This window comes from Falco punctatus (assembly GCF_963210335.1).
Source record: "Falco punctatus genome assembly, chromosome: 7".
NCBI classification, from domain to species: Eukaryota; Metazoa; Chordata; class Aves; order Falconiformes; family Falconidae; genus Falco; species Falco punctatus.
In genome coordinates, this window is record NC_137587.1 from 47,606,966 (window position 1) to 47,624,768 (window position 17,803).

The 17,803-nt window shown below is 45.3% G+C and overlaps 1 long non-coding RNA gene across 1 annotated transcript in view; it reads right to left on the bottom strand.

The window, feature by feature from the left end:
• Nucleotides 1-1,213: 1,213 nt before the first annotated feature.
• LOC308067810 overlaps nucleotides 1,214-17,803 on the bottom strand; it is a 206,280-nt gene continuing 189,690 nt past the window's right edge. The window contains exons 4-5 of the long non-coding RNA XR_013929746.1: nucleotides 2,616-5,721; nucleotides 1,214-2,095 (exon numbers count right to left, since the gene is read on the bottom strand). This is a non-coding gene — a long non-coding RNA (uncharacterized lncRNA). The remainder of the gene's footprint in view (nucleotides 2,096-2,615; nucleotides 5,722-17,803) is intronic.

The following is a 17,803-nucleotide window of genomic DNA, read 5'->3' on the forward strand; positions in this document are numbered from 1 at the left end:
GGTACCTGCTTCACTTTTTAGGGTGAAAAATCTCAACAGTCACCAGAACTCTCAGCAAGTGGCATGGCCTGATTTATGTGCAAAGAGAAAATCAGCAAGAAAAATGGGCTATGGCGATTTAGCAGCTGGGGAAATAAAGCTACAAGGAAGATAAGCCATGCTCATAGTGCTTCCTCTTTGTTCAGGAGAGGTTGGAGTAAGAGTCCAGTGTGTATCCTGGCCAGGGATGTCTTTGGGGAAAAATTGAGAAAACAACCTGTGACTGCATTTGCTCCTACATGCCATGCACAGGTACATGGCTGCATCCCACTTCACCGCAGAATCCCACCCCGGGATACTCGAGCTTATTTTTAAGAATAGAAGACCCACTGATATGAGGAAAGTTCAGTGCTCCTGAGCCATCTCCCAGGCCACAGATGAATCTCTGCTTCTGTTCCTTAAATGTCTCCATTTGCATAAAATTGTCTGCAAACAATTAAAGTTAATTAAGATAATTTATCACTTGAAAGTAAAGCATCTTATCAGCAGGTATCAGCCTGTAAAGCAAACAAAGAATTACTTGTAGGAAAATAGTTGGGGCCTTATTACCCTGTTAGACATGAAGTGACAAAAAATAATTTCTTTATGATAATTTGTTTGGTCCGGGTGCTACGTTTTCAAAGTAATTAACTGCAATTAGCTAATCATCCTCTATAGTAACTTCATTTGTGACTCTACACTGTAGTATTGACTCATTTACACTTTGGCAGCCTTCCTGCATATAAATTGTGATAAAAAAGTTTTGATAACAGCCCAAAGTTCTCTGTGAGACGGAACGGGAGCTTGGAAGGAGCTTTGGCTGCCTATACAGCAGCACCCGTTCTGCCCCAAAAGATGGAAAAGAAAAAGCATAATATTCTGATCCATATGAGGGGCTGGGCTGGGCTGTGTCCTGCCATCCTTGGGATGCTCCTTTTCTCCTCTGCAGCTCCATCTCTGTGTCAAAATGTTGCCTCTTCTTTCGGTTCACTGCTTCCAATGGGTTTCTACTGCATCCTCATCTACGGAGTCTTTGCGATGCTGTCAAGAGTTCCGCGTGCAGAACACATTCCCTCTGAACGGAGTGTAAAAATAATGCACTTACATGAAAAAAATACCCACGTAATCAGTCCCAGTTCCACTCGAAGATATCAACACCATGTGTGAGCAAACACAATGCAGTCACCCGTTCCTCTGGATTGAACAGTGGGAACTTGTTTAATCAAATTATGATCACAATAATAGTAGAGACCATATTTAACTTTGCATTTGTGAGATTAGTTACATATTAGTGTTTACAAAGGCATTAACCTGTCAGGGTAAACCAACTTAATGCTGCACAAAAACTCCTAAAAGGCAACCAGGAACAGTAATTTTATAATTAATTTAAAACAATTGCTGGAAGTGCCATGGGAAAAGGCAAATCATTAAATGGCCACATTAATATTCACAGCAGCTGTGATGCAATCGGGTGCCTATGTTCAAAACAACCACATAATGGACTTCCCTGGAGGGGTCTCCTCGGCCAGGTTCAGTGGATGGGAGTAGATGATGCCCCTAAAAATCCCACTCCTCCCCTCCAGCTCTGCCCGGTGAGATCCTATTAATTTCCCTTCCTTCCTCTCTTTCCCTCCCTTTGCATCTAACCCCACACTGCAGAGCCCTCCACAAGGGCCGTGTAAGCAAAGCCCGGACCATAACCTCATGCTGCCCACCCTGCCTCTGCTTCCCCCACTGGCCTGCCCTCGGCCAAGCCCTCACAGGGGCCTGCCCACCCACACTGAAATGCTGGAGGATGCTTCCACACCTGTGTCCCTCCAGACTCTGCTGCCCGTAGGTGGCACAGGGCTGGCTCTCACGCCCCAGCTATCCTCCGTGGATGCTCAGAGCAGGGACTGATAGCATTTAACAGGAGAAAGATATTCCAGTGAGATATGTGTCTCAAAGATTTCTCAGGCACCAAGTGCGGACAGGCAGCAAGCCAAAATACGGTCAGGCTGGTGTGAGTCATGTTGCTGTGGTGACACTGTGTGTTCCTTGCTCTTCCTGGTGGAATTGAACTCTCCCCACGGAGCTGCTGGGAAAAAAAAAAACAACAAACCAAAAGAAGAAGGATGAGACAGTCAGAAATACATCCTGGCCCTGAGAGCAATGTGTACTGAATTGATACCACTCCTTCCACATCTGGCGCTCCTCCTGGATGTCTTACTCCAGCTTTTATTGGGAGGGAGGGAGGGAAAGAAATGTTCTGAGAGAAATGCTGCTGAGACTTCACTTCTGACCTTGCCACAAGGTGTTAAACAGTCAAGATTTCCAGTTGCTGGAGCAGCAGGTATTTCTGTGTAGGCACTGTCACTGGTGTGTACTGGTGGGATGCCAGCCATCTCCACACACACACGCACACATACTGCTGATAAGGGGCTGCTCCAGGACCTGCTCTGAGTCAGCCCAGATTTGTGTCCCCTGGCAGCTTTGCCATCTACCATGTAGATCAAACCCCACTCCGAAGCACTCAGCACCCCCCTGTTGCTGCCCTGCCTGAGCACAGGGCCAAGACTGTGGCTGTCCCAGGCACAGGCAGCTCCTCCAGTGCTTACCCACAACACAGCCATTTCTGTTTGCTGAGCATCCTCCTGGCCAGGACCACCTGTGGACTGTCCATATGAAAGGACTGCTGGTCTCCAGGGAGGTCACAGTGTGCCAATGCCGAGCACCCAGGAGGACAACCAGCAAGATCTTCTCTCTGAGGGGGCTCTCGGTGGCAGCAGTATTGCCAAGGCTCTGCTGCAGGAGCTCACCTCGGAGCTGCAGGAGTAAACAATTCTTCCTAACCTGTTCACACAGAAAAAATAAAATAAAATGCTTGATTATCTCTTCTTCAGGTATGTCAAGTTAATTTTGGAAACAGCACTGGGCAGGTTCATGCATAAAAACACACATATATATATTTACTGCTCCCATTTTCTTTTACCATACATTCATGTTGACCTGTACTGATAAAGACAATAAAACAAGAAGACCATGGGATACCCACAGATTCCTGCGTGCCAAGGGTGAACACAGGCTTCAGCAGACACAGTGTGTGCATGCACAGCAGGGCAAGGCAGGTGGCAGACCCTGCTCTGAAACCACACAGGACTCTCGGAGGACCCCACATCCCACTACCGAAAAACCTGGTAGGGAGTTCTAACCCCTTTACACCACTAAAGCCAGCTCCCCACCCACACCCCCCTCTCCATATGCCAAGTGGGCTGATGAAGTCCAGCCAGCATTGCCATTATCTGCACTGCATTAATTAGTGCATGTATTGTGGGGTTTGCTTTTTGGATATTTTTTTTTTCCTAAAGAAGACAAAACAACAAGAAAAAATCAAGTTGTAGAGCTGTACTATCAGGCTATTCTCCCACCAGCTCCCCACCCACACCCACCTCCCCGTATGCCAAGTGGGCTGATGAGGTCCAGCCAGCATTGCCGTTATCTGCACTGCATTAATTAGTGCATGCATTGTGGGGTTTGGGTTTTGGATATTTTTTTTTTCCCAAAGAAGACAAAACAACAAGAAAAATTCACGTTGTAGAGCTGTGCTATCAGGCTATTCTCTTTCAGCTGAACACAAGTTAAAGACATTTACAAAATAATATCAAACTGAAGGAAAGCCAGGAATGACCCTCTCAGTTGGCCGAGGCATCTAAAGAAGGTATGGTTTAATTAACCATTGCCCTGATGATGGAGGGCCACTGCATTGCCATGGAAACTGGGCTCTGCACTCCACCTGGACCAGCCCTGGGAAGCCACTGGCATTGGAGCTGTGGATTAGAGCTGCATGACACCAGGAGAAGGAGCTTTCCAGGCAGCAAAGCTGGGTCCTGATGGCAATTCACAGGTACAGATGAAAAGATATTAACAAACTTCACAAAAGATCTTTAGATTACTACTGGATAAAAGTGGGTTTTTTGCTCTTCCTTCCAAAAAACTCTTCCTCACGCTATTTCACCCTCCTGTTTTATCTGTATTTCCCAGTTAAAAGCAGTTTAATGTAGGTTACTAACGCAACTTTACCTTCAAGTCTTTGCTATGGCTTATGGTTTCCCATTCATCCGCTTTGAATTTGTGAAATGCACACAACACCCCCACTTCCCATTTAATTTAAAAGCAGACAACATTAAAGTCATGGATTTCATTTTTAAAGACAGCTTGTGGTTCAATCTATTGGGAAACACAGTTGTTTTGTTTACTTTTTAACTGGGGTCACCACCTTCTCTGCTGTTGTTTCAAGGTTGACAGTGATTTAAACTTGGTATATTTTTACAACCTGCACCTAATCCAGGGTATAAATCATTCTGAAGGACATTTATTTCTGCCTGTCATTTCACAGGAAGATGCTATTAAAGCTGCACTCAGTACAATGCGCAATTCAAAAATTTGTTGCTGATGACTTCAACATGCATTACATTTTCATTAGCTACAGAGAGAGGCAGTGGCAGGGAGGCATGGCAGCCGATTCATCTGAGTAAATGATAATTGCTTTCCCCTCATTTAAGAGCATGTCACTGGTTTTTCTTCATTAATAAAAGGACATCTGCGTTTTAACCACACCTAATTTTTTTAAATAGAGACCACATAGACTGGGCGCACTGGACATGTATGTAGGAAAGGCAGAGATATCGCTCTGCTTTCCATGATGATCTTCATTCTCTCCCCATGATTTCAGAGACTCGGGGAGATGTGAGCTCAGGTTTGCAAAAGCAATGATAGATTTGGGCTCACCACTGGCACAGCATCCTTCTGTGTTGCAGGCACGCACGCCGACACACGGCACTCGCACGGTTCTGCCGAGCTGGCAGAACTGCCCGCCTGCTTCCCCCAGGCCTGCAGGATATATATCTTGGAGATAATCTGAAAAAGTTTAAGCAACAGCAAGAAAGGTTTGTGCCAGCCCTCATCACCTCCTGTCTGTGGCAAGTGCAAAGAGCGTGAGCCTGTCTTACAGACACGCACAGCACACAACATTGCTGGTAGACACATGCCTCTGGGTAGGAACTTGGCCACGTCTCACCTCAAAACAGAATATCCCCAAACATGAAGTTAACTGTCTGTTTTTAAATGGATCCTGAGAAACCCTGGGTCTGCTCCTCTTCTCCAAAGGAAATTCCACCAGCGACCCTATGCTTGAGACAGCAGCAAAACAGCAGCACTCTAGGATGTGCGAAGACCCCCAAAGCTGGGCTTTCCTTTAGAAAAGGCTTCTTGAGGTTCCCCATCACGTATCACATGCCGACGTGTGTCTCTGACCCGTTGTCTATGGCTCTGTATGCTGCAGGTCTCCATGGAGCAGCAGGCATTGCCATCCCTTCCAGGTGCTGATGAGGGACCGCTGCCCCACCTCCTTCACTGGCTCTGCTTTTCAGCATCGCCATGGGCTGGAGGCACAATGGTGGGATCTGGCAGCACCCAAAACCCACCCAGGTCATTGACTTTTAGGGAATGTACAGGAAGAAAGCAAGCATTGTCTCCTGAAAGGAACAGACATGTGTAGCTACTTGAGATTATAGTTGCAGTATTTTCCTACCTGGTTAATTAAAGAGTCTGTTAATGGCACTTGCTGTGAAGCACTGAGCACTGAGAATAAGCGGTGCACATCAACATGTTGTCCTGGTTTCAGCTGGGATAGGGTGAATTTTCTTCTTATTAGCTGCTGCAGTTCTGTGTTTTGGATTTAGAATGAGAATAATGTTGGTAACACACTAATGTTTTAGTTGTTGCTAGGTCATGCTTACTCTAAATCAAAGACTTTTTGGATTTCTATGCTCTGCCAGCGAGGATGTGCAGGAGAAGCCAGGAGGGAGCAGAACCAGGACAGCTGACCCAAACTTGCAAAAGGGATATTCCATACCACAGAATGTCACGCTTAGTACATTAACTGGGAAGAGTTGGCCAGGAGGGGTCCATTGCCCCTGAGGGACAGGTTGGGCATTGGTCAGTTGAGCATCTGTATTGTGCATCACTTGTTTTTCCCCTTGGATTTTATTCCTCCCTCTCGCTCTCCTTTTCATTGTGATTGTTATTATTATTATTATTACCTTACATTACATTATATCATATTATATTGTATTGAATTGCACTGTATTATATTATTAAATTGCTGTTATCTCAACCTGCAGGTTTCATCTTTTTCCCGATTCTCCTCCCTGTCCCGCTGGGGCTGGGGGCAGTGAGCTGCGGGGGACTTTGCTGCCGGCTGGGGTTAAACCAGAACACTGGTCAGTGGGAGGCAGACGCCAGGGTCAGCACCGCTCACCACTAGGTGCCTGGTGCTGCTTGGACCCCAGCAGCCCCCCAGGTGGTCGCGGTGAGCTGGGATTTGTCCTGCAGTGCTTGGGTTAAAGCCCATCTGGGTCCCAGCTTCCCCAGAGCGCTGGACTGGTCCCAGAAGGTAACCTTTGGTGGGGGTGGGATTGGCGGCTCACAGCCATGGGTGGGCAGAAAGGGAGGGTGGGAAGGGAGCACAAGAAAATATCCCAAAGAGGAGTGAAAAGCTTGTTTCACACATCACCACTGTAACACACCAGCCACTAACAGAAATATGTCTGCTCTTGCTGTCCTCCTCTCAGCACCCTCCAAGGCAAAAGCCAGTTCAGAGAAAATTAAGACCACCCCGAACCTCTGTCTCCCATTCAGCTCAGACTTTTTTTGGAGGTTCCCACCTGTCGCCTTTCCTCGTTCTGAACAGCAGAGACACACTCATCAGCCTCAGCAACGAACTGCAAGGCAAACCAGTGCCACGGCTGCAGACAAGACTGAGAAAGAAAGGACTTTGCATCTCCCCAGCCCAGCACATGCCTTGTTCTCCTCACCTTTAAACACCAACAAGCACAACAGACTTGAGTGGATTTTAGTAAATATGCCTTAACACCCTTTAGCACAAGCACTCGCTGCACAAACACAAGCTGCGGTGTCAGCGGGACGGGCAGCTGACCAGGCTTTAAACCATGGTTGTATTTCACGGGAGGATGCTGCAGGGCAGCGCTGGCTGGGGCTCTGGCCCGTGGGCAGGGGGTGAGGCTAGCAGGGCCCCTCTATCACCTCAACTCAAACAGGATTTGTAATCCCACCCCAGGGATTCGGAGCAAATCGACGCATTGTGGATCTTCCAGTCCTTGAGACATCCTTGAAATGAATGTTAAGTCCATGGCAGACTGGAAGAAGTGCTACCACCAGGGCATCACTGTGATACAGGGGGTAGGAATTTAACCCAGCTGCCAGTTTTGTTTTTACCTTTTATATCTTGGTGGACCTTTCCCATGGAGGCATTCTCCAGGGAATAATAATAATAATAATAATAATAATAACAACAACAACAACAACAACAACAATAATAATAATTAGTAGTAGTAGTAGTAATAGTAATGATAGTAATAATAATAATGACAATAATAATAACAGTAACAACAACAACAGTAATAGTGTTAAAGAAAGCAAAAGCCAATAATTTCAGTTAATTAGCAGGCTGCTGTTGAATTTGCCAGATGTACTGCAGCCCTCACTTTGCAGACCCACCACATACAGTCAAGCCTTAGTGTGATGCCTGACAGATATCTCTTGACATGCCCAAATTGATGAAATTAAATGCCAATGGAAGGATTTCTTATATTATTTTTAAAAGCACAAAGAGTTCCTTGTACAAATCCCATTAACAACCACTTTGAAACTATAGCCTGCAAAGCCCGTTAAATCCAGAGAGATATGTTTAAGGCAAAAACTATTTGAACTTTGGAGTGTGTGAGAGATCACTTTAATTGAACAGCAAACAGAGCACTTCTAATCCAGCCCAGGTGAGAAAAGAGAGAGCAAAAAGGACACACATTTTAAGAGAAGGAAAATAAATAGCAGTATGGTGCACAGCGTAATGGACTCAAGAGAGCAGTGCTGCAGAAGGATGGGGTTTGCAGAGGTGGAGGTGCCAGCACAAGCTCATCATCAGATCACTGCCACTTGAGCAGGCTTCAGAGGCTGCTTTGAAATGGTTATCCCAACTTTTAAAGTCTCAGGGGGGTTGTGGGTGGGACAGCAGCCTTCCTGTGCAGGCAGGGACAGTGCACACCACACACTGTCCCCAGCAACTGCTCAAAAGCCAACCTGACCACCACAGAGCCCCAACCAACCCCTGACCTGTGGCACCAGTGGATGACCTCCACAACCGATCCCAGCACAGCTGACACCCACAAGCACTGTGGCCACGGTGGAGCATTGTCAGGTTGCCTAGAGAAGCTGTGGATGCCCCATACTTGGAAACATTCAAGATCAGGCTGGATGGGGGTCTGAACAACCTGATCGAGTTGAAGATGTCCCTGATCATTGCAGGGGGAGTTGGACTAGGTGGCCTTTAAATGTCCCTTCCAACCCAAACCTTTCTATCCCTCTATGATTCTGTGATCACCCACTGATGTTGATCCTCCCTGGGGTGCAACTCCTCAGTGCAGCTTGGCTTTCACACAGCTCAGGGATGACACCGAGCTTGCACATGGCTCTGGGAGCCAAAGGATCCCTCTTACACTTGTCTGGAGACAGAACCAGAGCATGCCCACCCACCCTGCAGGCCTCCAGACCCTGTGCAATGCTTGCTGCAGAGATGGCCTTGTGCATGATGCATCTCCATGCGGAAAAGTAGGAATATCCAACTAGTGCCTTCATTTTTTTCAGCTTTCTGTATATGCTAGAGCTCCTCAGTGACTGCTGTTTGCGTCCCCTGCACTTGGCGCAGCTCAAAGACAGGTCTGAAGCTTGCTCTTCCCAGGGCTGGAGGAATGGGGCTGCCTGCGAGGTCACTGTTGCAGCGCCAGCCAGCAGCACAGGCACTGGCTGCCTCCTACCTGCTGCAAACCCCAGTGCTCTGGGGAACCAGTGTCCCCTTTCACAGAGAAGCTACCACACAATAGATGGCCAGGCCTTTTATTGTGGCTGGGGGCTGGACACATTGCAAAGACCCATTTCAGTAAAATCCTTGTTCGCTTCTCAGCCACTCTCTCCCATGACCAGAGGTTTTTGGCTTTCCTTTTTCATAGAAAAATGTGTGATTATCCTTACTGGCTGTGATAAGATTTTGTATTTTGAAAGAGATCACTAAAAATCCAGAATCTATTGCCAAAACCACAGTTCTTCCTTTATTGTTTTTCTTCTGGCCATTTCAAATGGTGTAATTTATTTTTTTTAAATAAAAATAAAATTTTAACCCTACTTGCGGTTCTGTAAATACTGAGTGGTGCCACTTAATAAAATCACGGTGGGTTAAAACCTGAATGAGAGGAGAAACAAAGCATGAAAACTGTTCTTTCTGCAAAGGAAAAGTGGTACATTCAGGCAGGGCTGCAGAGCACAGACAAATAACAATACCTTGACTCCAATGTGTATGTTACACACTGGCTCAGAATTGCAATATTTTATAAACAGAATGCATTAGCTCCTCAGCACTAATGCTATAATGAATACACCCATGCTGATAATGTATAGATGAACCCAGAAGCTGCCTCTTCAGATAGGCAGCGTCCTCAAAAACAGCTCTTCACGGAAAATTCCTAATATCCTCCTTGATTGTAACAAGCCACTAAGTGAAGCAGAAGCGAGGTAGTGCCACTGCTCCTGGCTGAACCACAGCCTCTCCAAGAGGCACATGGGCTAGAGGAGGTGAAGTACTGAGATGGGGTGGGAGAAAGTCTTGGTCACATGCAAATGAGTCTGAGATGAAGGAGATCAGCCTTCCCTGTTGTGGTTATTCACACCAGCACCCTAAAGCATTTTGGCACCACAGAGACACTTGCAGTACAAATTCATTCTTGCCCTGCCCCAGCCATTGCACTCTGGAAAGGCTGAGCCAAGCAATAACACTGCCCCTTTCGTGAAACTTGGGGTACCTAGACACACACCGAGACCAGGGCTCCCACAAAACACTGCTTTGGGGAGTTTCCTTCAGAAAACACCAGTGATGGTGCCATGACCTACAGCCAGTGCCCTCCCCATCATCACCCCTCCCATCCCAAAAGAAATCCCGAGGGTGGCAGGAGGTGAGAAGACATGGACTGAGGCTGGGGGTTTCCCAGGGGATCCCCAGCAAGATGTCCAGCCAGGAGCAACTCGTTCTCCATACACTGGGAAATAAAACCCAATTCAGGCCATTTACTAAAGCTTTCTAGAAGTGGATGGATATGTCCGACCTTTGGCAGCCCTTTTTCAAAACCGTGTCTGCTGCCTGCAGGCACTCCATTGCAAAAGAGCTATGCCAGTGCCACCACGTCCTGCAGCACCAGAGATCTGGCACCTCCATGACCAGGGCACAGCACCGACCAGCACCGTCCCCTCTGGCTACTGCTGGGCTCCTCCAGGGAACAGAGATCCAGGACCTCTCTAAATACACAGGAAACAGTCATCTATTAGAAAAGCAAGATAAAAACAAATTACCGGACAAAGCAATGCTTAAACACTAATTAAGGAACGGGTTTGTGCCATTGTTCAAGTGATTAAGAAGATGTACAATGTGCTTCCACAACAGTGCTGTGGAAATTTAGCATCTTTCTGGCCTGCAATCAGGATTGTAATAGCAAAACTCTTGATTTCCCTTCTTTCAGATGATAGGGCTGAGCTGAATTTATTTATGTTATTTATTTATATTGTCCATGAGAGGAAAAAAAGTACAAAACCTGTTCTCAAACTCCCTCCACTCAATGGCAGCAGTTTAGGCATACCAGGTTTTGCAACGTTGGAAGGGGTTTTGTGTAAGCAGTGGCATGTTTTGCACACACCATGTTTCCTCAGGAGCAGCCCTGAGATTTCACCTCCACAAGCCCACTTTTGGAGAGCTGCCTTTGGTATGGAATTGCTGGGCTCAGCAGGAATTCCCCTGTACTATACAGTCCTGCTTTCCCTGGAAAAGCGTGGCTCTGAAACGCAAACTCCGAGGTCCTGTGAGAGCAGATCCCAAAAGCCCATCCCATCTAGCCTTGGCATCAGCAGCTTCATTTCAGAGCACAAGCTGCACCATTACAGTTTGCAGCAAAAAAAAAATACCTTTGCCATTCAGCAGCTCAATGGCGTGTGCTCAGCTTCACACATTAACATAGCCCAGCATCGCTGACGAGTTCTTTATGCATTACATTTAGAAAACATAATTATTTCAAGAGCTGATAGTGAAGCTATCCATCAAACCATTAATGCTGCTCTGCTCCCTGATGAATGCTGGAAGTCCACATGCTCCACTCTGTATGTAATTTTAAGTAAGGACTTACATGAACTTTCACACTATTAGATGTGTTATGAAGACAGCTATGGTAAATGATCCTCTGCATAGTCCTGGAAGCATTTCTAGATATTCTGTATTGTAAACTTTTTCTGAAATTCTGAAGACTTTTGGGAAAATCATGAAAAACTTTGGCTCACAATTTCCAAAGTGGTTGTATTTCCAATTCCACGAACAAAAATAAAGCCTCTTGAGTATACTGAATAATGACAAATGATCTGCTCCACACAGTATTTATAATTAAGTGCAAATGTCAGTGTATAAGGGAAAATAAAAATGGATAAAGGAGATGAGAATTTTAGTGTGTGACTGCCACTGCATTGCTACACCTGAGAGTGTGTTAGATGTAAAGATCTGGGGTTAGAGAAAGGTCCGTTAACGTTCTGGAAAGTCATTTTAGGTGCAAAGTAGAAATAAAATAAGGGACACAGCTTAAATTATTTATGAAAATAATTAGCACATGTATGTTTAAAGAGAGAGAGGCAATGTAACTACTATAATAACTTTTTTCAATAATACTAATTACTTTGGTGCAATCAGATGTACACCAGGAATGCTGCACCTAGACTCACCTAGGATTAGATATCATTAAGGCTAAAATAAAGCCTTTAAAAGAAGCACAGACAAGCTGACAAAGAGCTGTCCTGTCCCCTCCTGTGAAACACTGCAGCCCGTTCATAGCAGGAGCAAGGTGGCCCAAAGACCACCACTTAAGGAGAGCCCATGGTCCAGGGCCCGGCGTGATTTAGCATCACACCTGGTCAGCTGCAGGGCAACAGCGGACTCGAGGCATGGCAGAAGGGGGTTTCTGGAGAACTGATGCTCTCAGAAAGTGGTATCTCTGCCAAAAGCACAGTTCCCTTTTCTCCACCTGGCAAAATGGGGATGGGCCACTTATGTTTGAAGGACTCAGAGGTAACCAGTGCGGTTCCCAACCCAGCAGCAGTGGGAGCCAAGGCTCACCAGCAAGCTGCCTGATCCACTTCAAATGATCCTGGCCATTTGGCGCCTGTCAGCCAAAATGAAATGGGAGGAATGGAAATCAAACAGGAGCCGTGTCGCATTTTCTTTTGATGCATTTCCTCCCTTCCCTGGGACAGGCTGCTGTGATCAGCCAGCACGATGGGGTGAAACCACACTGCCCAGTCTGGGGGACACAAGGGAATGAAGAACCACAGCTGCAACTAAACTGCTGGCATCAGAAGAGGCAAGCGGAAAGTGCCGATTCTGAGAAATACAGGAAAATCTTTCGGACATCACCTCTGAAAAACATAGATGCCTCTGTTTCAGTTTCCATCTTCTGACCCTGAAGGACGAAGCACAACCGCCACGCTCAGCCTGTCTTGTTCCTACCTTGCAGAGGGACCGTGGACACACCTGCCAGTGAAAGCCTGAAGCCAGGCACAGGGCTCACACACAAAGCACCCTCATGAGAAAGGAGGTAAACATGAGATTCATTTTTCCTTCTTATTGTGAGCTGGAAGACTTACACTCCAAGTACAGTGATATAAATTAGAGGATTTGCGTACCAAATGTCAACACAGTATAAAGGAAATCAAATAATTAGCAGTGAGAATCTAACCTAAAGAATCTGTACCAATTTTATTCTACAGGCTCATTTTGCTTTTGTAGAACTGACCAATGCAATTAACAACTGTCACAGAGGACGTGATCTGGGGATGGTTTTAGCAGGTATTTCCTACACACCCCTACAACAATCCTGCTCTCTGCTGCAGGTCTACACAGAGGTGGCTGAACATTTACTAACTAAACCCTGTAAGTTTAGCCAGGCTCAAAGAAAAAGGGATACAAATGGCTAGGAGGGAACTGGATATCAAATGAAAACTTCAGCTGCAAAGAACCAGAGCTGGCGAGGGGGGAGAGATGAAAGCTTCAGTTCAACCCCGTACTCTCTGCAAGAAATTCACTACAATCTATCAAAGCAGCCACGGGTGTTTCCAGTGCAGCCTGTTTAAAACCAAACTGCCACGAAGCTTGTACATGAACCTATAGGTTCTGAATAAGAGGGGGTGGGGGAAGTAAAAAAATAATAAAATAAAGTCTTCTTTATGGAAAATAGGTGATACACTTTCAAGCATCTCTATGTATTTCTCACTATGCAGAGGCAGGGGGGGTGGGGAAGGGGGGGACCACTTAGAGGCTAGGCTTTAGTACAATTCAGAAGCAGTGTGTTATTTGTTTTTCTTCTCATTATTCTCTTTTACATCTCCTCTCTTGTGGCTGTAACAGATGCAGGGAGTCCGTATGACATAGATAGCACCAGATGGCATTAATTTATTGCAAAACTGTTTTCTTTTCTTGAAAGACTTTGTTGATGTCCCTCACAACTTCAGTCAAGTTCGCTTCATTAAATCAGCTCTGTGTATTAAAATCTTGTCTCTGGACATAACGGCCCACCACAAGGAACTCTTAGATTCAAAGACTTTGTTTTAACAATTAAACAGTCATGGGGCTGGATCTGCAACACGATCTTGGGCAGCATTAGGCAGGACTATGGTTGCTGCCAATCTGGCTCAGTTTCTACAGAAAACTTGTTTTCCTTTGCAGAAGGAGCTGCTCCATCACTCAAAGGGTGAAAAAAGTGTGTTTGTCCACTGCCTTTTACTGGGCAGCATCCTCTGATTCATTAACAGGATCAAGGCTGAGCCAGGGAAGGCCTTCACCAGCTGAGCAGGGCCATCGCCCTCATACAGGCATATTTATGAGAAGATCAGGGTCTGCATGTCTTCAAATAACACAAACAGCAAACTTCAGACACGTGATACTGAAACAAAAAAAGAAAACAGGCTGAGTGTCAGAGATGAACCATTGAGCAGGTACCTGAGCCCAGGAGATGGTACCCTGAAGTGGGCAGTGCTGATAACATGGGGATGTGTTATCGCAGGAGAGTCTTGCAGCTGAGGTTTCAGCTTCAGAAGACATATTTTGGGCTGCAGATGTTACAGGATGACACACTGAGGATACCAACAACGAGAAAGGAAATGAATGATCTTAACTGAACTCAACTGTAAATACCAAGAGAGATTAGTGAAGAGATGTATAGTCATTTAGGTGAAAAATTGTAAGAAAAATGATTCGAAGTTCTGGCAGCAAAAAGCTGTCAATTAACCCTATTTTGACCATATTTAATCTCAGAAAAATTTAATTTAAAAGAAGTTGCATTTTAACTGAGAAGAGGGAAGGGTATGCTGCAATTTCTCATCAGCAGATGACTCCCTCCAACATCCTCCTGGGACCTTCCCATGGAAACATCACGGAAACAAGCTCTGCTGATACTGGATTTGATGCTTAGGTCCAGCTTCTGGGAATATCCTAGAATTTGATGCCTAGATACAGCTTCTTTGAAGCCCAGCTTCGTCAGGCTATGGCTTCCATCATTGGTGAACAGGCTCCTCTTATTCTGTGCTTAGGTGTGTAATGCAAATAAGCACACCAGCTATTGCAAGCGTCATCCTCCTCTACGGACTACTGGAAAGATAGTCAATCAAGGAGAATTATACACAAAAAAATGCAGGTAAGTATTTTTGCTTATGAAACTCCTCAGCTGCAGATGTCCAGCAGTAAGCCAGATTAGCAGAAATATCACTCTGAATTTGTCTGTGTCTCTTCTTCTCCAAGTCACTGTGGGAATGAGGATACCGGGAGAGATGGAGCTGGGATCTGATGCAAGCACAAGTGACCTCAGGCTCGGATGACCACCACACACAAAGTTCTAACAGATACGCTATTGAATCATGGCCAATCAACCATTCTGCTGTTATTAATTTCTAAATAGGCCTTACAGATCCGGTGTAATTTGCTCTACAGCAATATCCAAACCATACATTTGACTCTAGAAGAGAACCCCCCTGCGACTTGAGAGCGCAGCGCCGCAGCCAGCCCAAAGCAATTATCAGCTTCCCAAAATAGAAGCCAGAAAGGACTGTGCCAGCTGAGATACCAGAAACTCTTAACTGAATCCTACCAGATCCAAATTATTCATGTAGCATGTTGCAAACACTTTGAAGCCAAATGGCAGATTCCCTCTGGCTTATAAAAATTCACTGAAATATACCCCTTGTTAATTTGTTGGCAAAATATTGCAAACTTGACAAGTACCACAGGGCAAAAGTCAAACATTGCATACCATGTGATTTTTGTAAAGATATTAAATTTGCAAGAGAACAGCCTTTCCCATAACCTTAGAGATTAAAAAGATGGTGAATATTCTGCTATAATTGGTCTTATTTCTATTTGAACTGCATCTATGAATAATATTAATTCACACACAATCTAAGCCATATGGTGAAAATAAAATTAAAAAGTTACAAAAAGAAAATTACCTGTTGATATGTTTTGCATGTCTTGGAAATTTTCTTGATAGGTATCAACTTGTAAATCTATTTTAGCCTTAAATAAAAGCAAATACAATTTTTTTTTTATGATGAAAACAAATTCTTCATTGTCTCAGCACAAGAATAGCCACTAATATCCCTACAAATTCAATTGGAGAGAATGATGTCCTTGCCAGGATATATCAATTCAGCCCTTCACAGAATGGCTGAGGTTGGTAGGGACCTCTGAAGGTGAGCTAGTCCACCCTTCCAGCTCCAGTAGGGTAACCCAGAACAGGCTGCTTAGGACCATGGCCAGTTGGGTTTTCAGTATCACCAAGGATGGAGACTCCACAACCTCTCTGGACAACCTGTGCCAGTGTTTGTCACAGAAAAAAAGTGTTTTTTTCTGTTCAGATGGAACGTCCCGGTTTTTAGTACATGCTTGTTGCCTCTTGTCCTGTCAGGGGACACCACTGAGAGAAGCCTGGGTCCATCTTCATCATTCCCTCCCACGACACATTTGGATAAGACATGGGTCTTTTCCAGGCTGAGGAGATCTATGTCTTGGCTGATGCCTCGGCTCTCGCTGCCTCTCCCTATAAGCAAGATGCTCCAGTTCCTTCATAATACTTATGGCTCTTCCTTCAAAAGAAAAACTGTCCAAAAAAGGATACTTGTGGGCAAAGCAGGTGTTTATAAGTAATGCATTCCCAAATCACTCTCCCATCTCTCGGGAAAGATGTTTCAAAGAAAGACAACATCTGAACAAAGTCCTGAGCATCCTGCACATCCATGGCCTGACTACTTCTTGACTGAATCTCTACCACGGGGTCCCTGCAGGGGTTATATGTGGTTATACGTCTTCCCTCAGTATCTGATCGGTGGGGTTGTCGTTTTCCAGTAGAACCACAAAAGCCCACGTGAAGTGTACAGGAAAACGGCAGCAGCAGTTCATCTGCCACCAGGGGAACCGGCACACCTCTGACAGCTGAACCTGCCAGTAAATGCCCAGCAAGCTTACAAATGATGTTTAACAGTATTCTGTTACACTCCTCTGAGAGGAGTCACCCCGTCAGTCCAGATGAACATCAACAGAAACCTTGGCTGGGTTTGCCTGCTTCCTACATCTACTTAAGGGAAATTTCTTCTTGCTGTTGTCATCTACTATGTAACATGAATGGTACTCAAAAGGGCATTTTGGAAAATAGACCCAACCACATTTAGAGAACTCAATTCTCTTTGTGTTCCTTTAAGTTGAATTAAATGAGACTAATGTGGTTTAAAAGTTCTTGAGCAATGCAATTAACGCCATTAAAACTCAGTAGTTTGCAATATTGACTTCGCAACTGAAATGGAATTGGTTTTCTCGGAACTAATGGGAATTCCTGATTTTCTAATGGGAGACATTTAGCAGAGACATATGCTTTTTAGAGGTTCTCTCTCATTTGTAAATATTGTAAGATATTTATTCCATGGGTGCAATGCAGCTTTCACCACAGCACAGCTGGTTTTCCTGGTATTTGTCCAGCAATGTTTCTCATGGACCCATTTGTGACTTTGCCGAGCTTTCTTTCTGCCTGCTACTTAAAAGCTCTAGAAGGTTTAATAATAGATAACAACTCATGTAGCATTAGCATGATTAAATGCTCTAGCAAAAGACTAACCAAGTTAAAAAGACCAGACATCTAAATTCAGAAGGGAGAAATCTAATTTTTTTAGCTCATCAGACTGACTTTTCCAAGTATTCATTTTGTCTCAGTTTTACCCTAGGGCTTGCCTTTGCCTTACCAGCTGTTCTGGTTTTCTTCTAACTTCCCTGCTATAAAACATAACACGCTCCTCAGTTCCAGCCATATTCCGGCTCCCCCACCTCTGCAGTAGTTATTTTACAGAACTGCTCAGAGGTCTCAGGTGAGATCAAAGTACCTGGTCCTGGTGACTTCCCACACAATCCTGTGCTGTCACAGCGCTGGACTGATTTGCCACTTTCTCCCCTAAAACAGAGAGGGTGTCCCCAAGGCACGAGGCAGTGGGATGCAGGAGTAATCAGCATGGCTGTTTGTCCTCACCAGGACATACAGGAACACAGCATCTTCAGCCAGGTTGCTTCTGTTCCTGAAGGTGTCAGCTGCTGCTGTATGTCAGACACTGCATGTGCCTA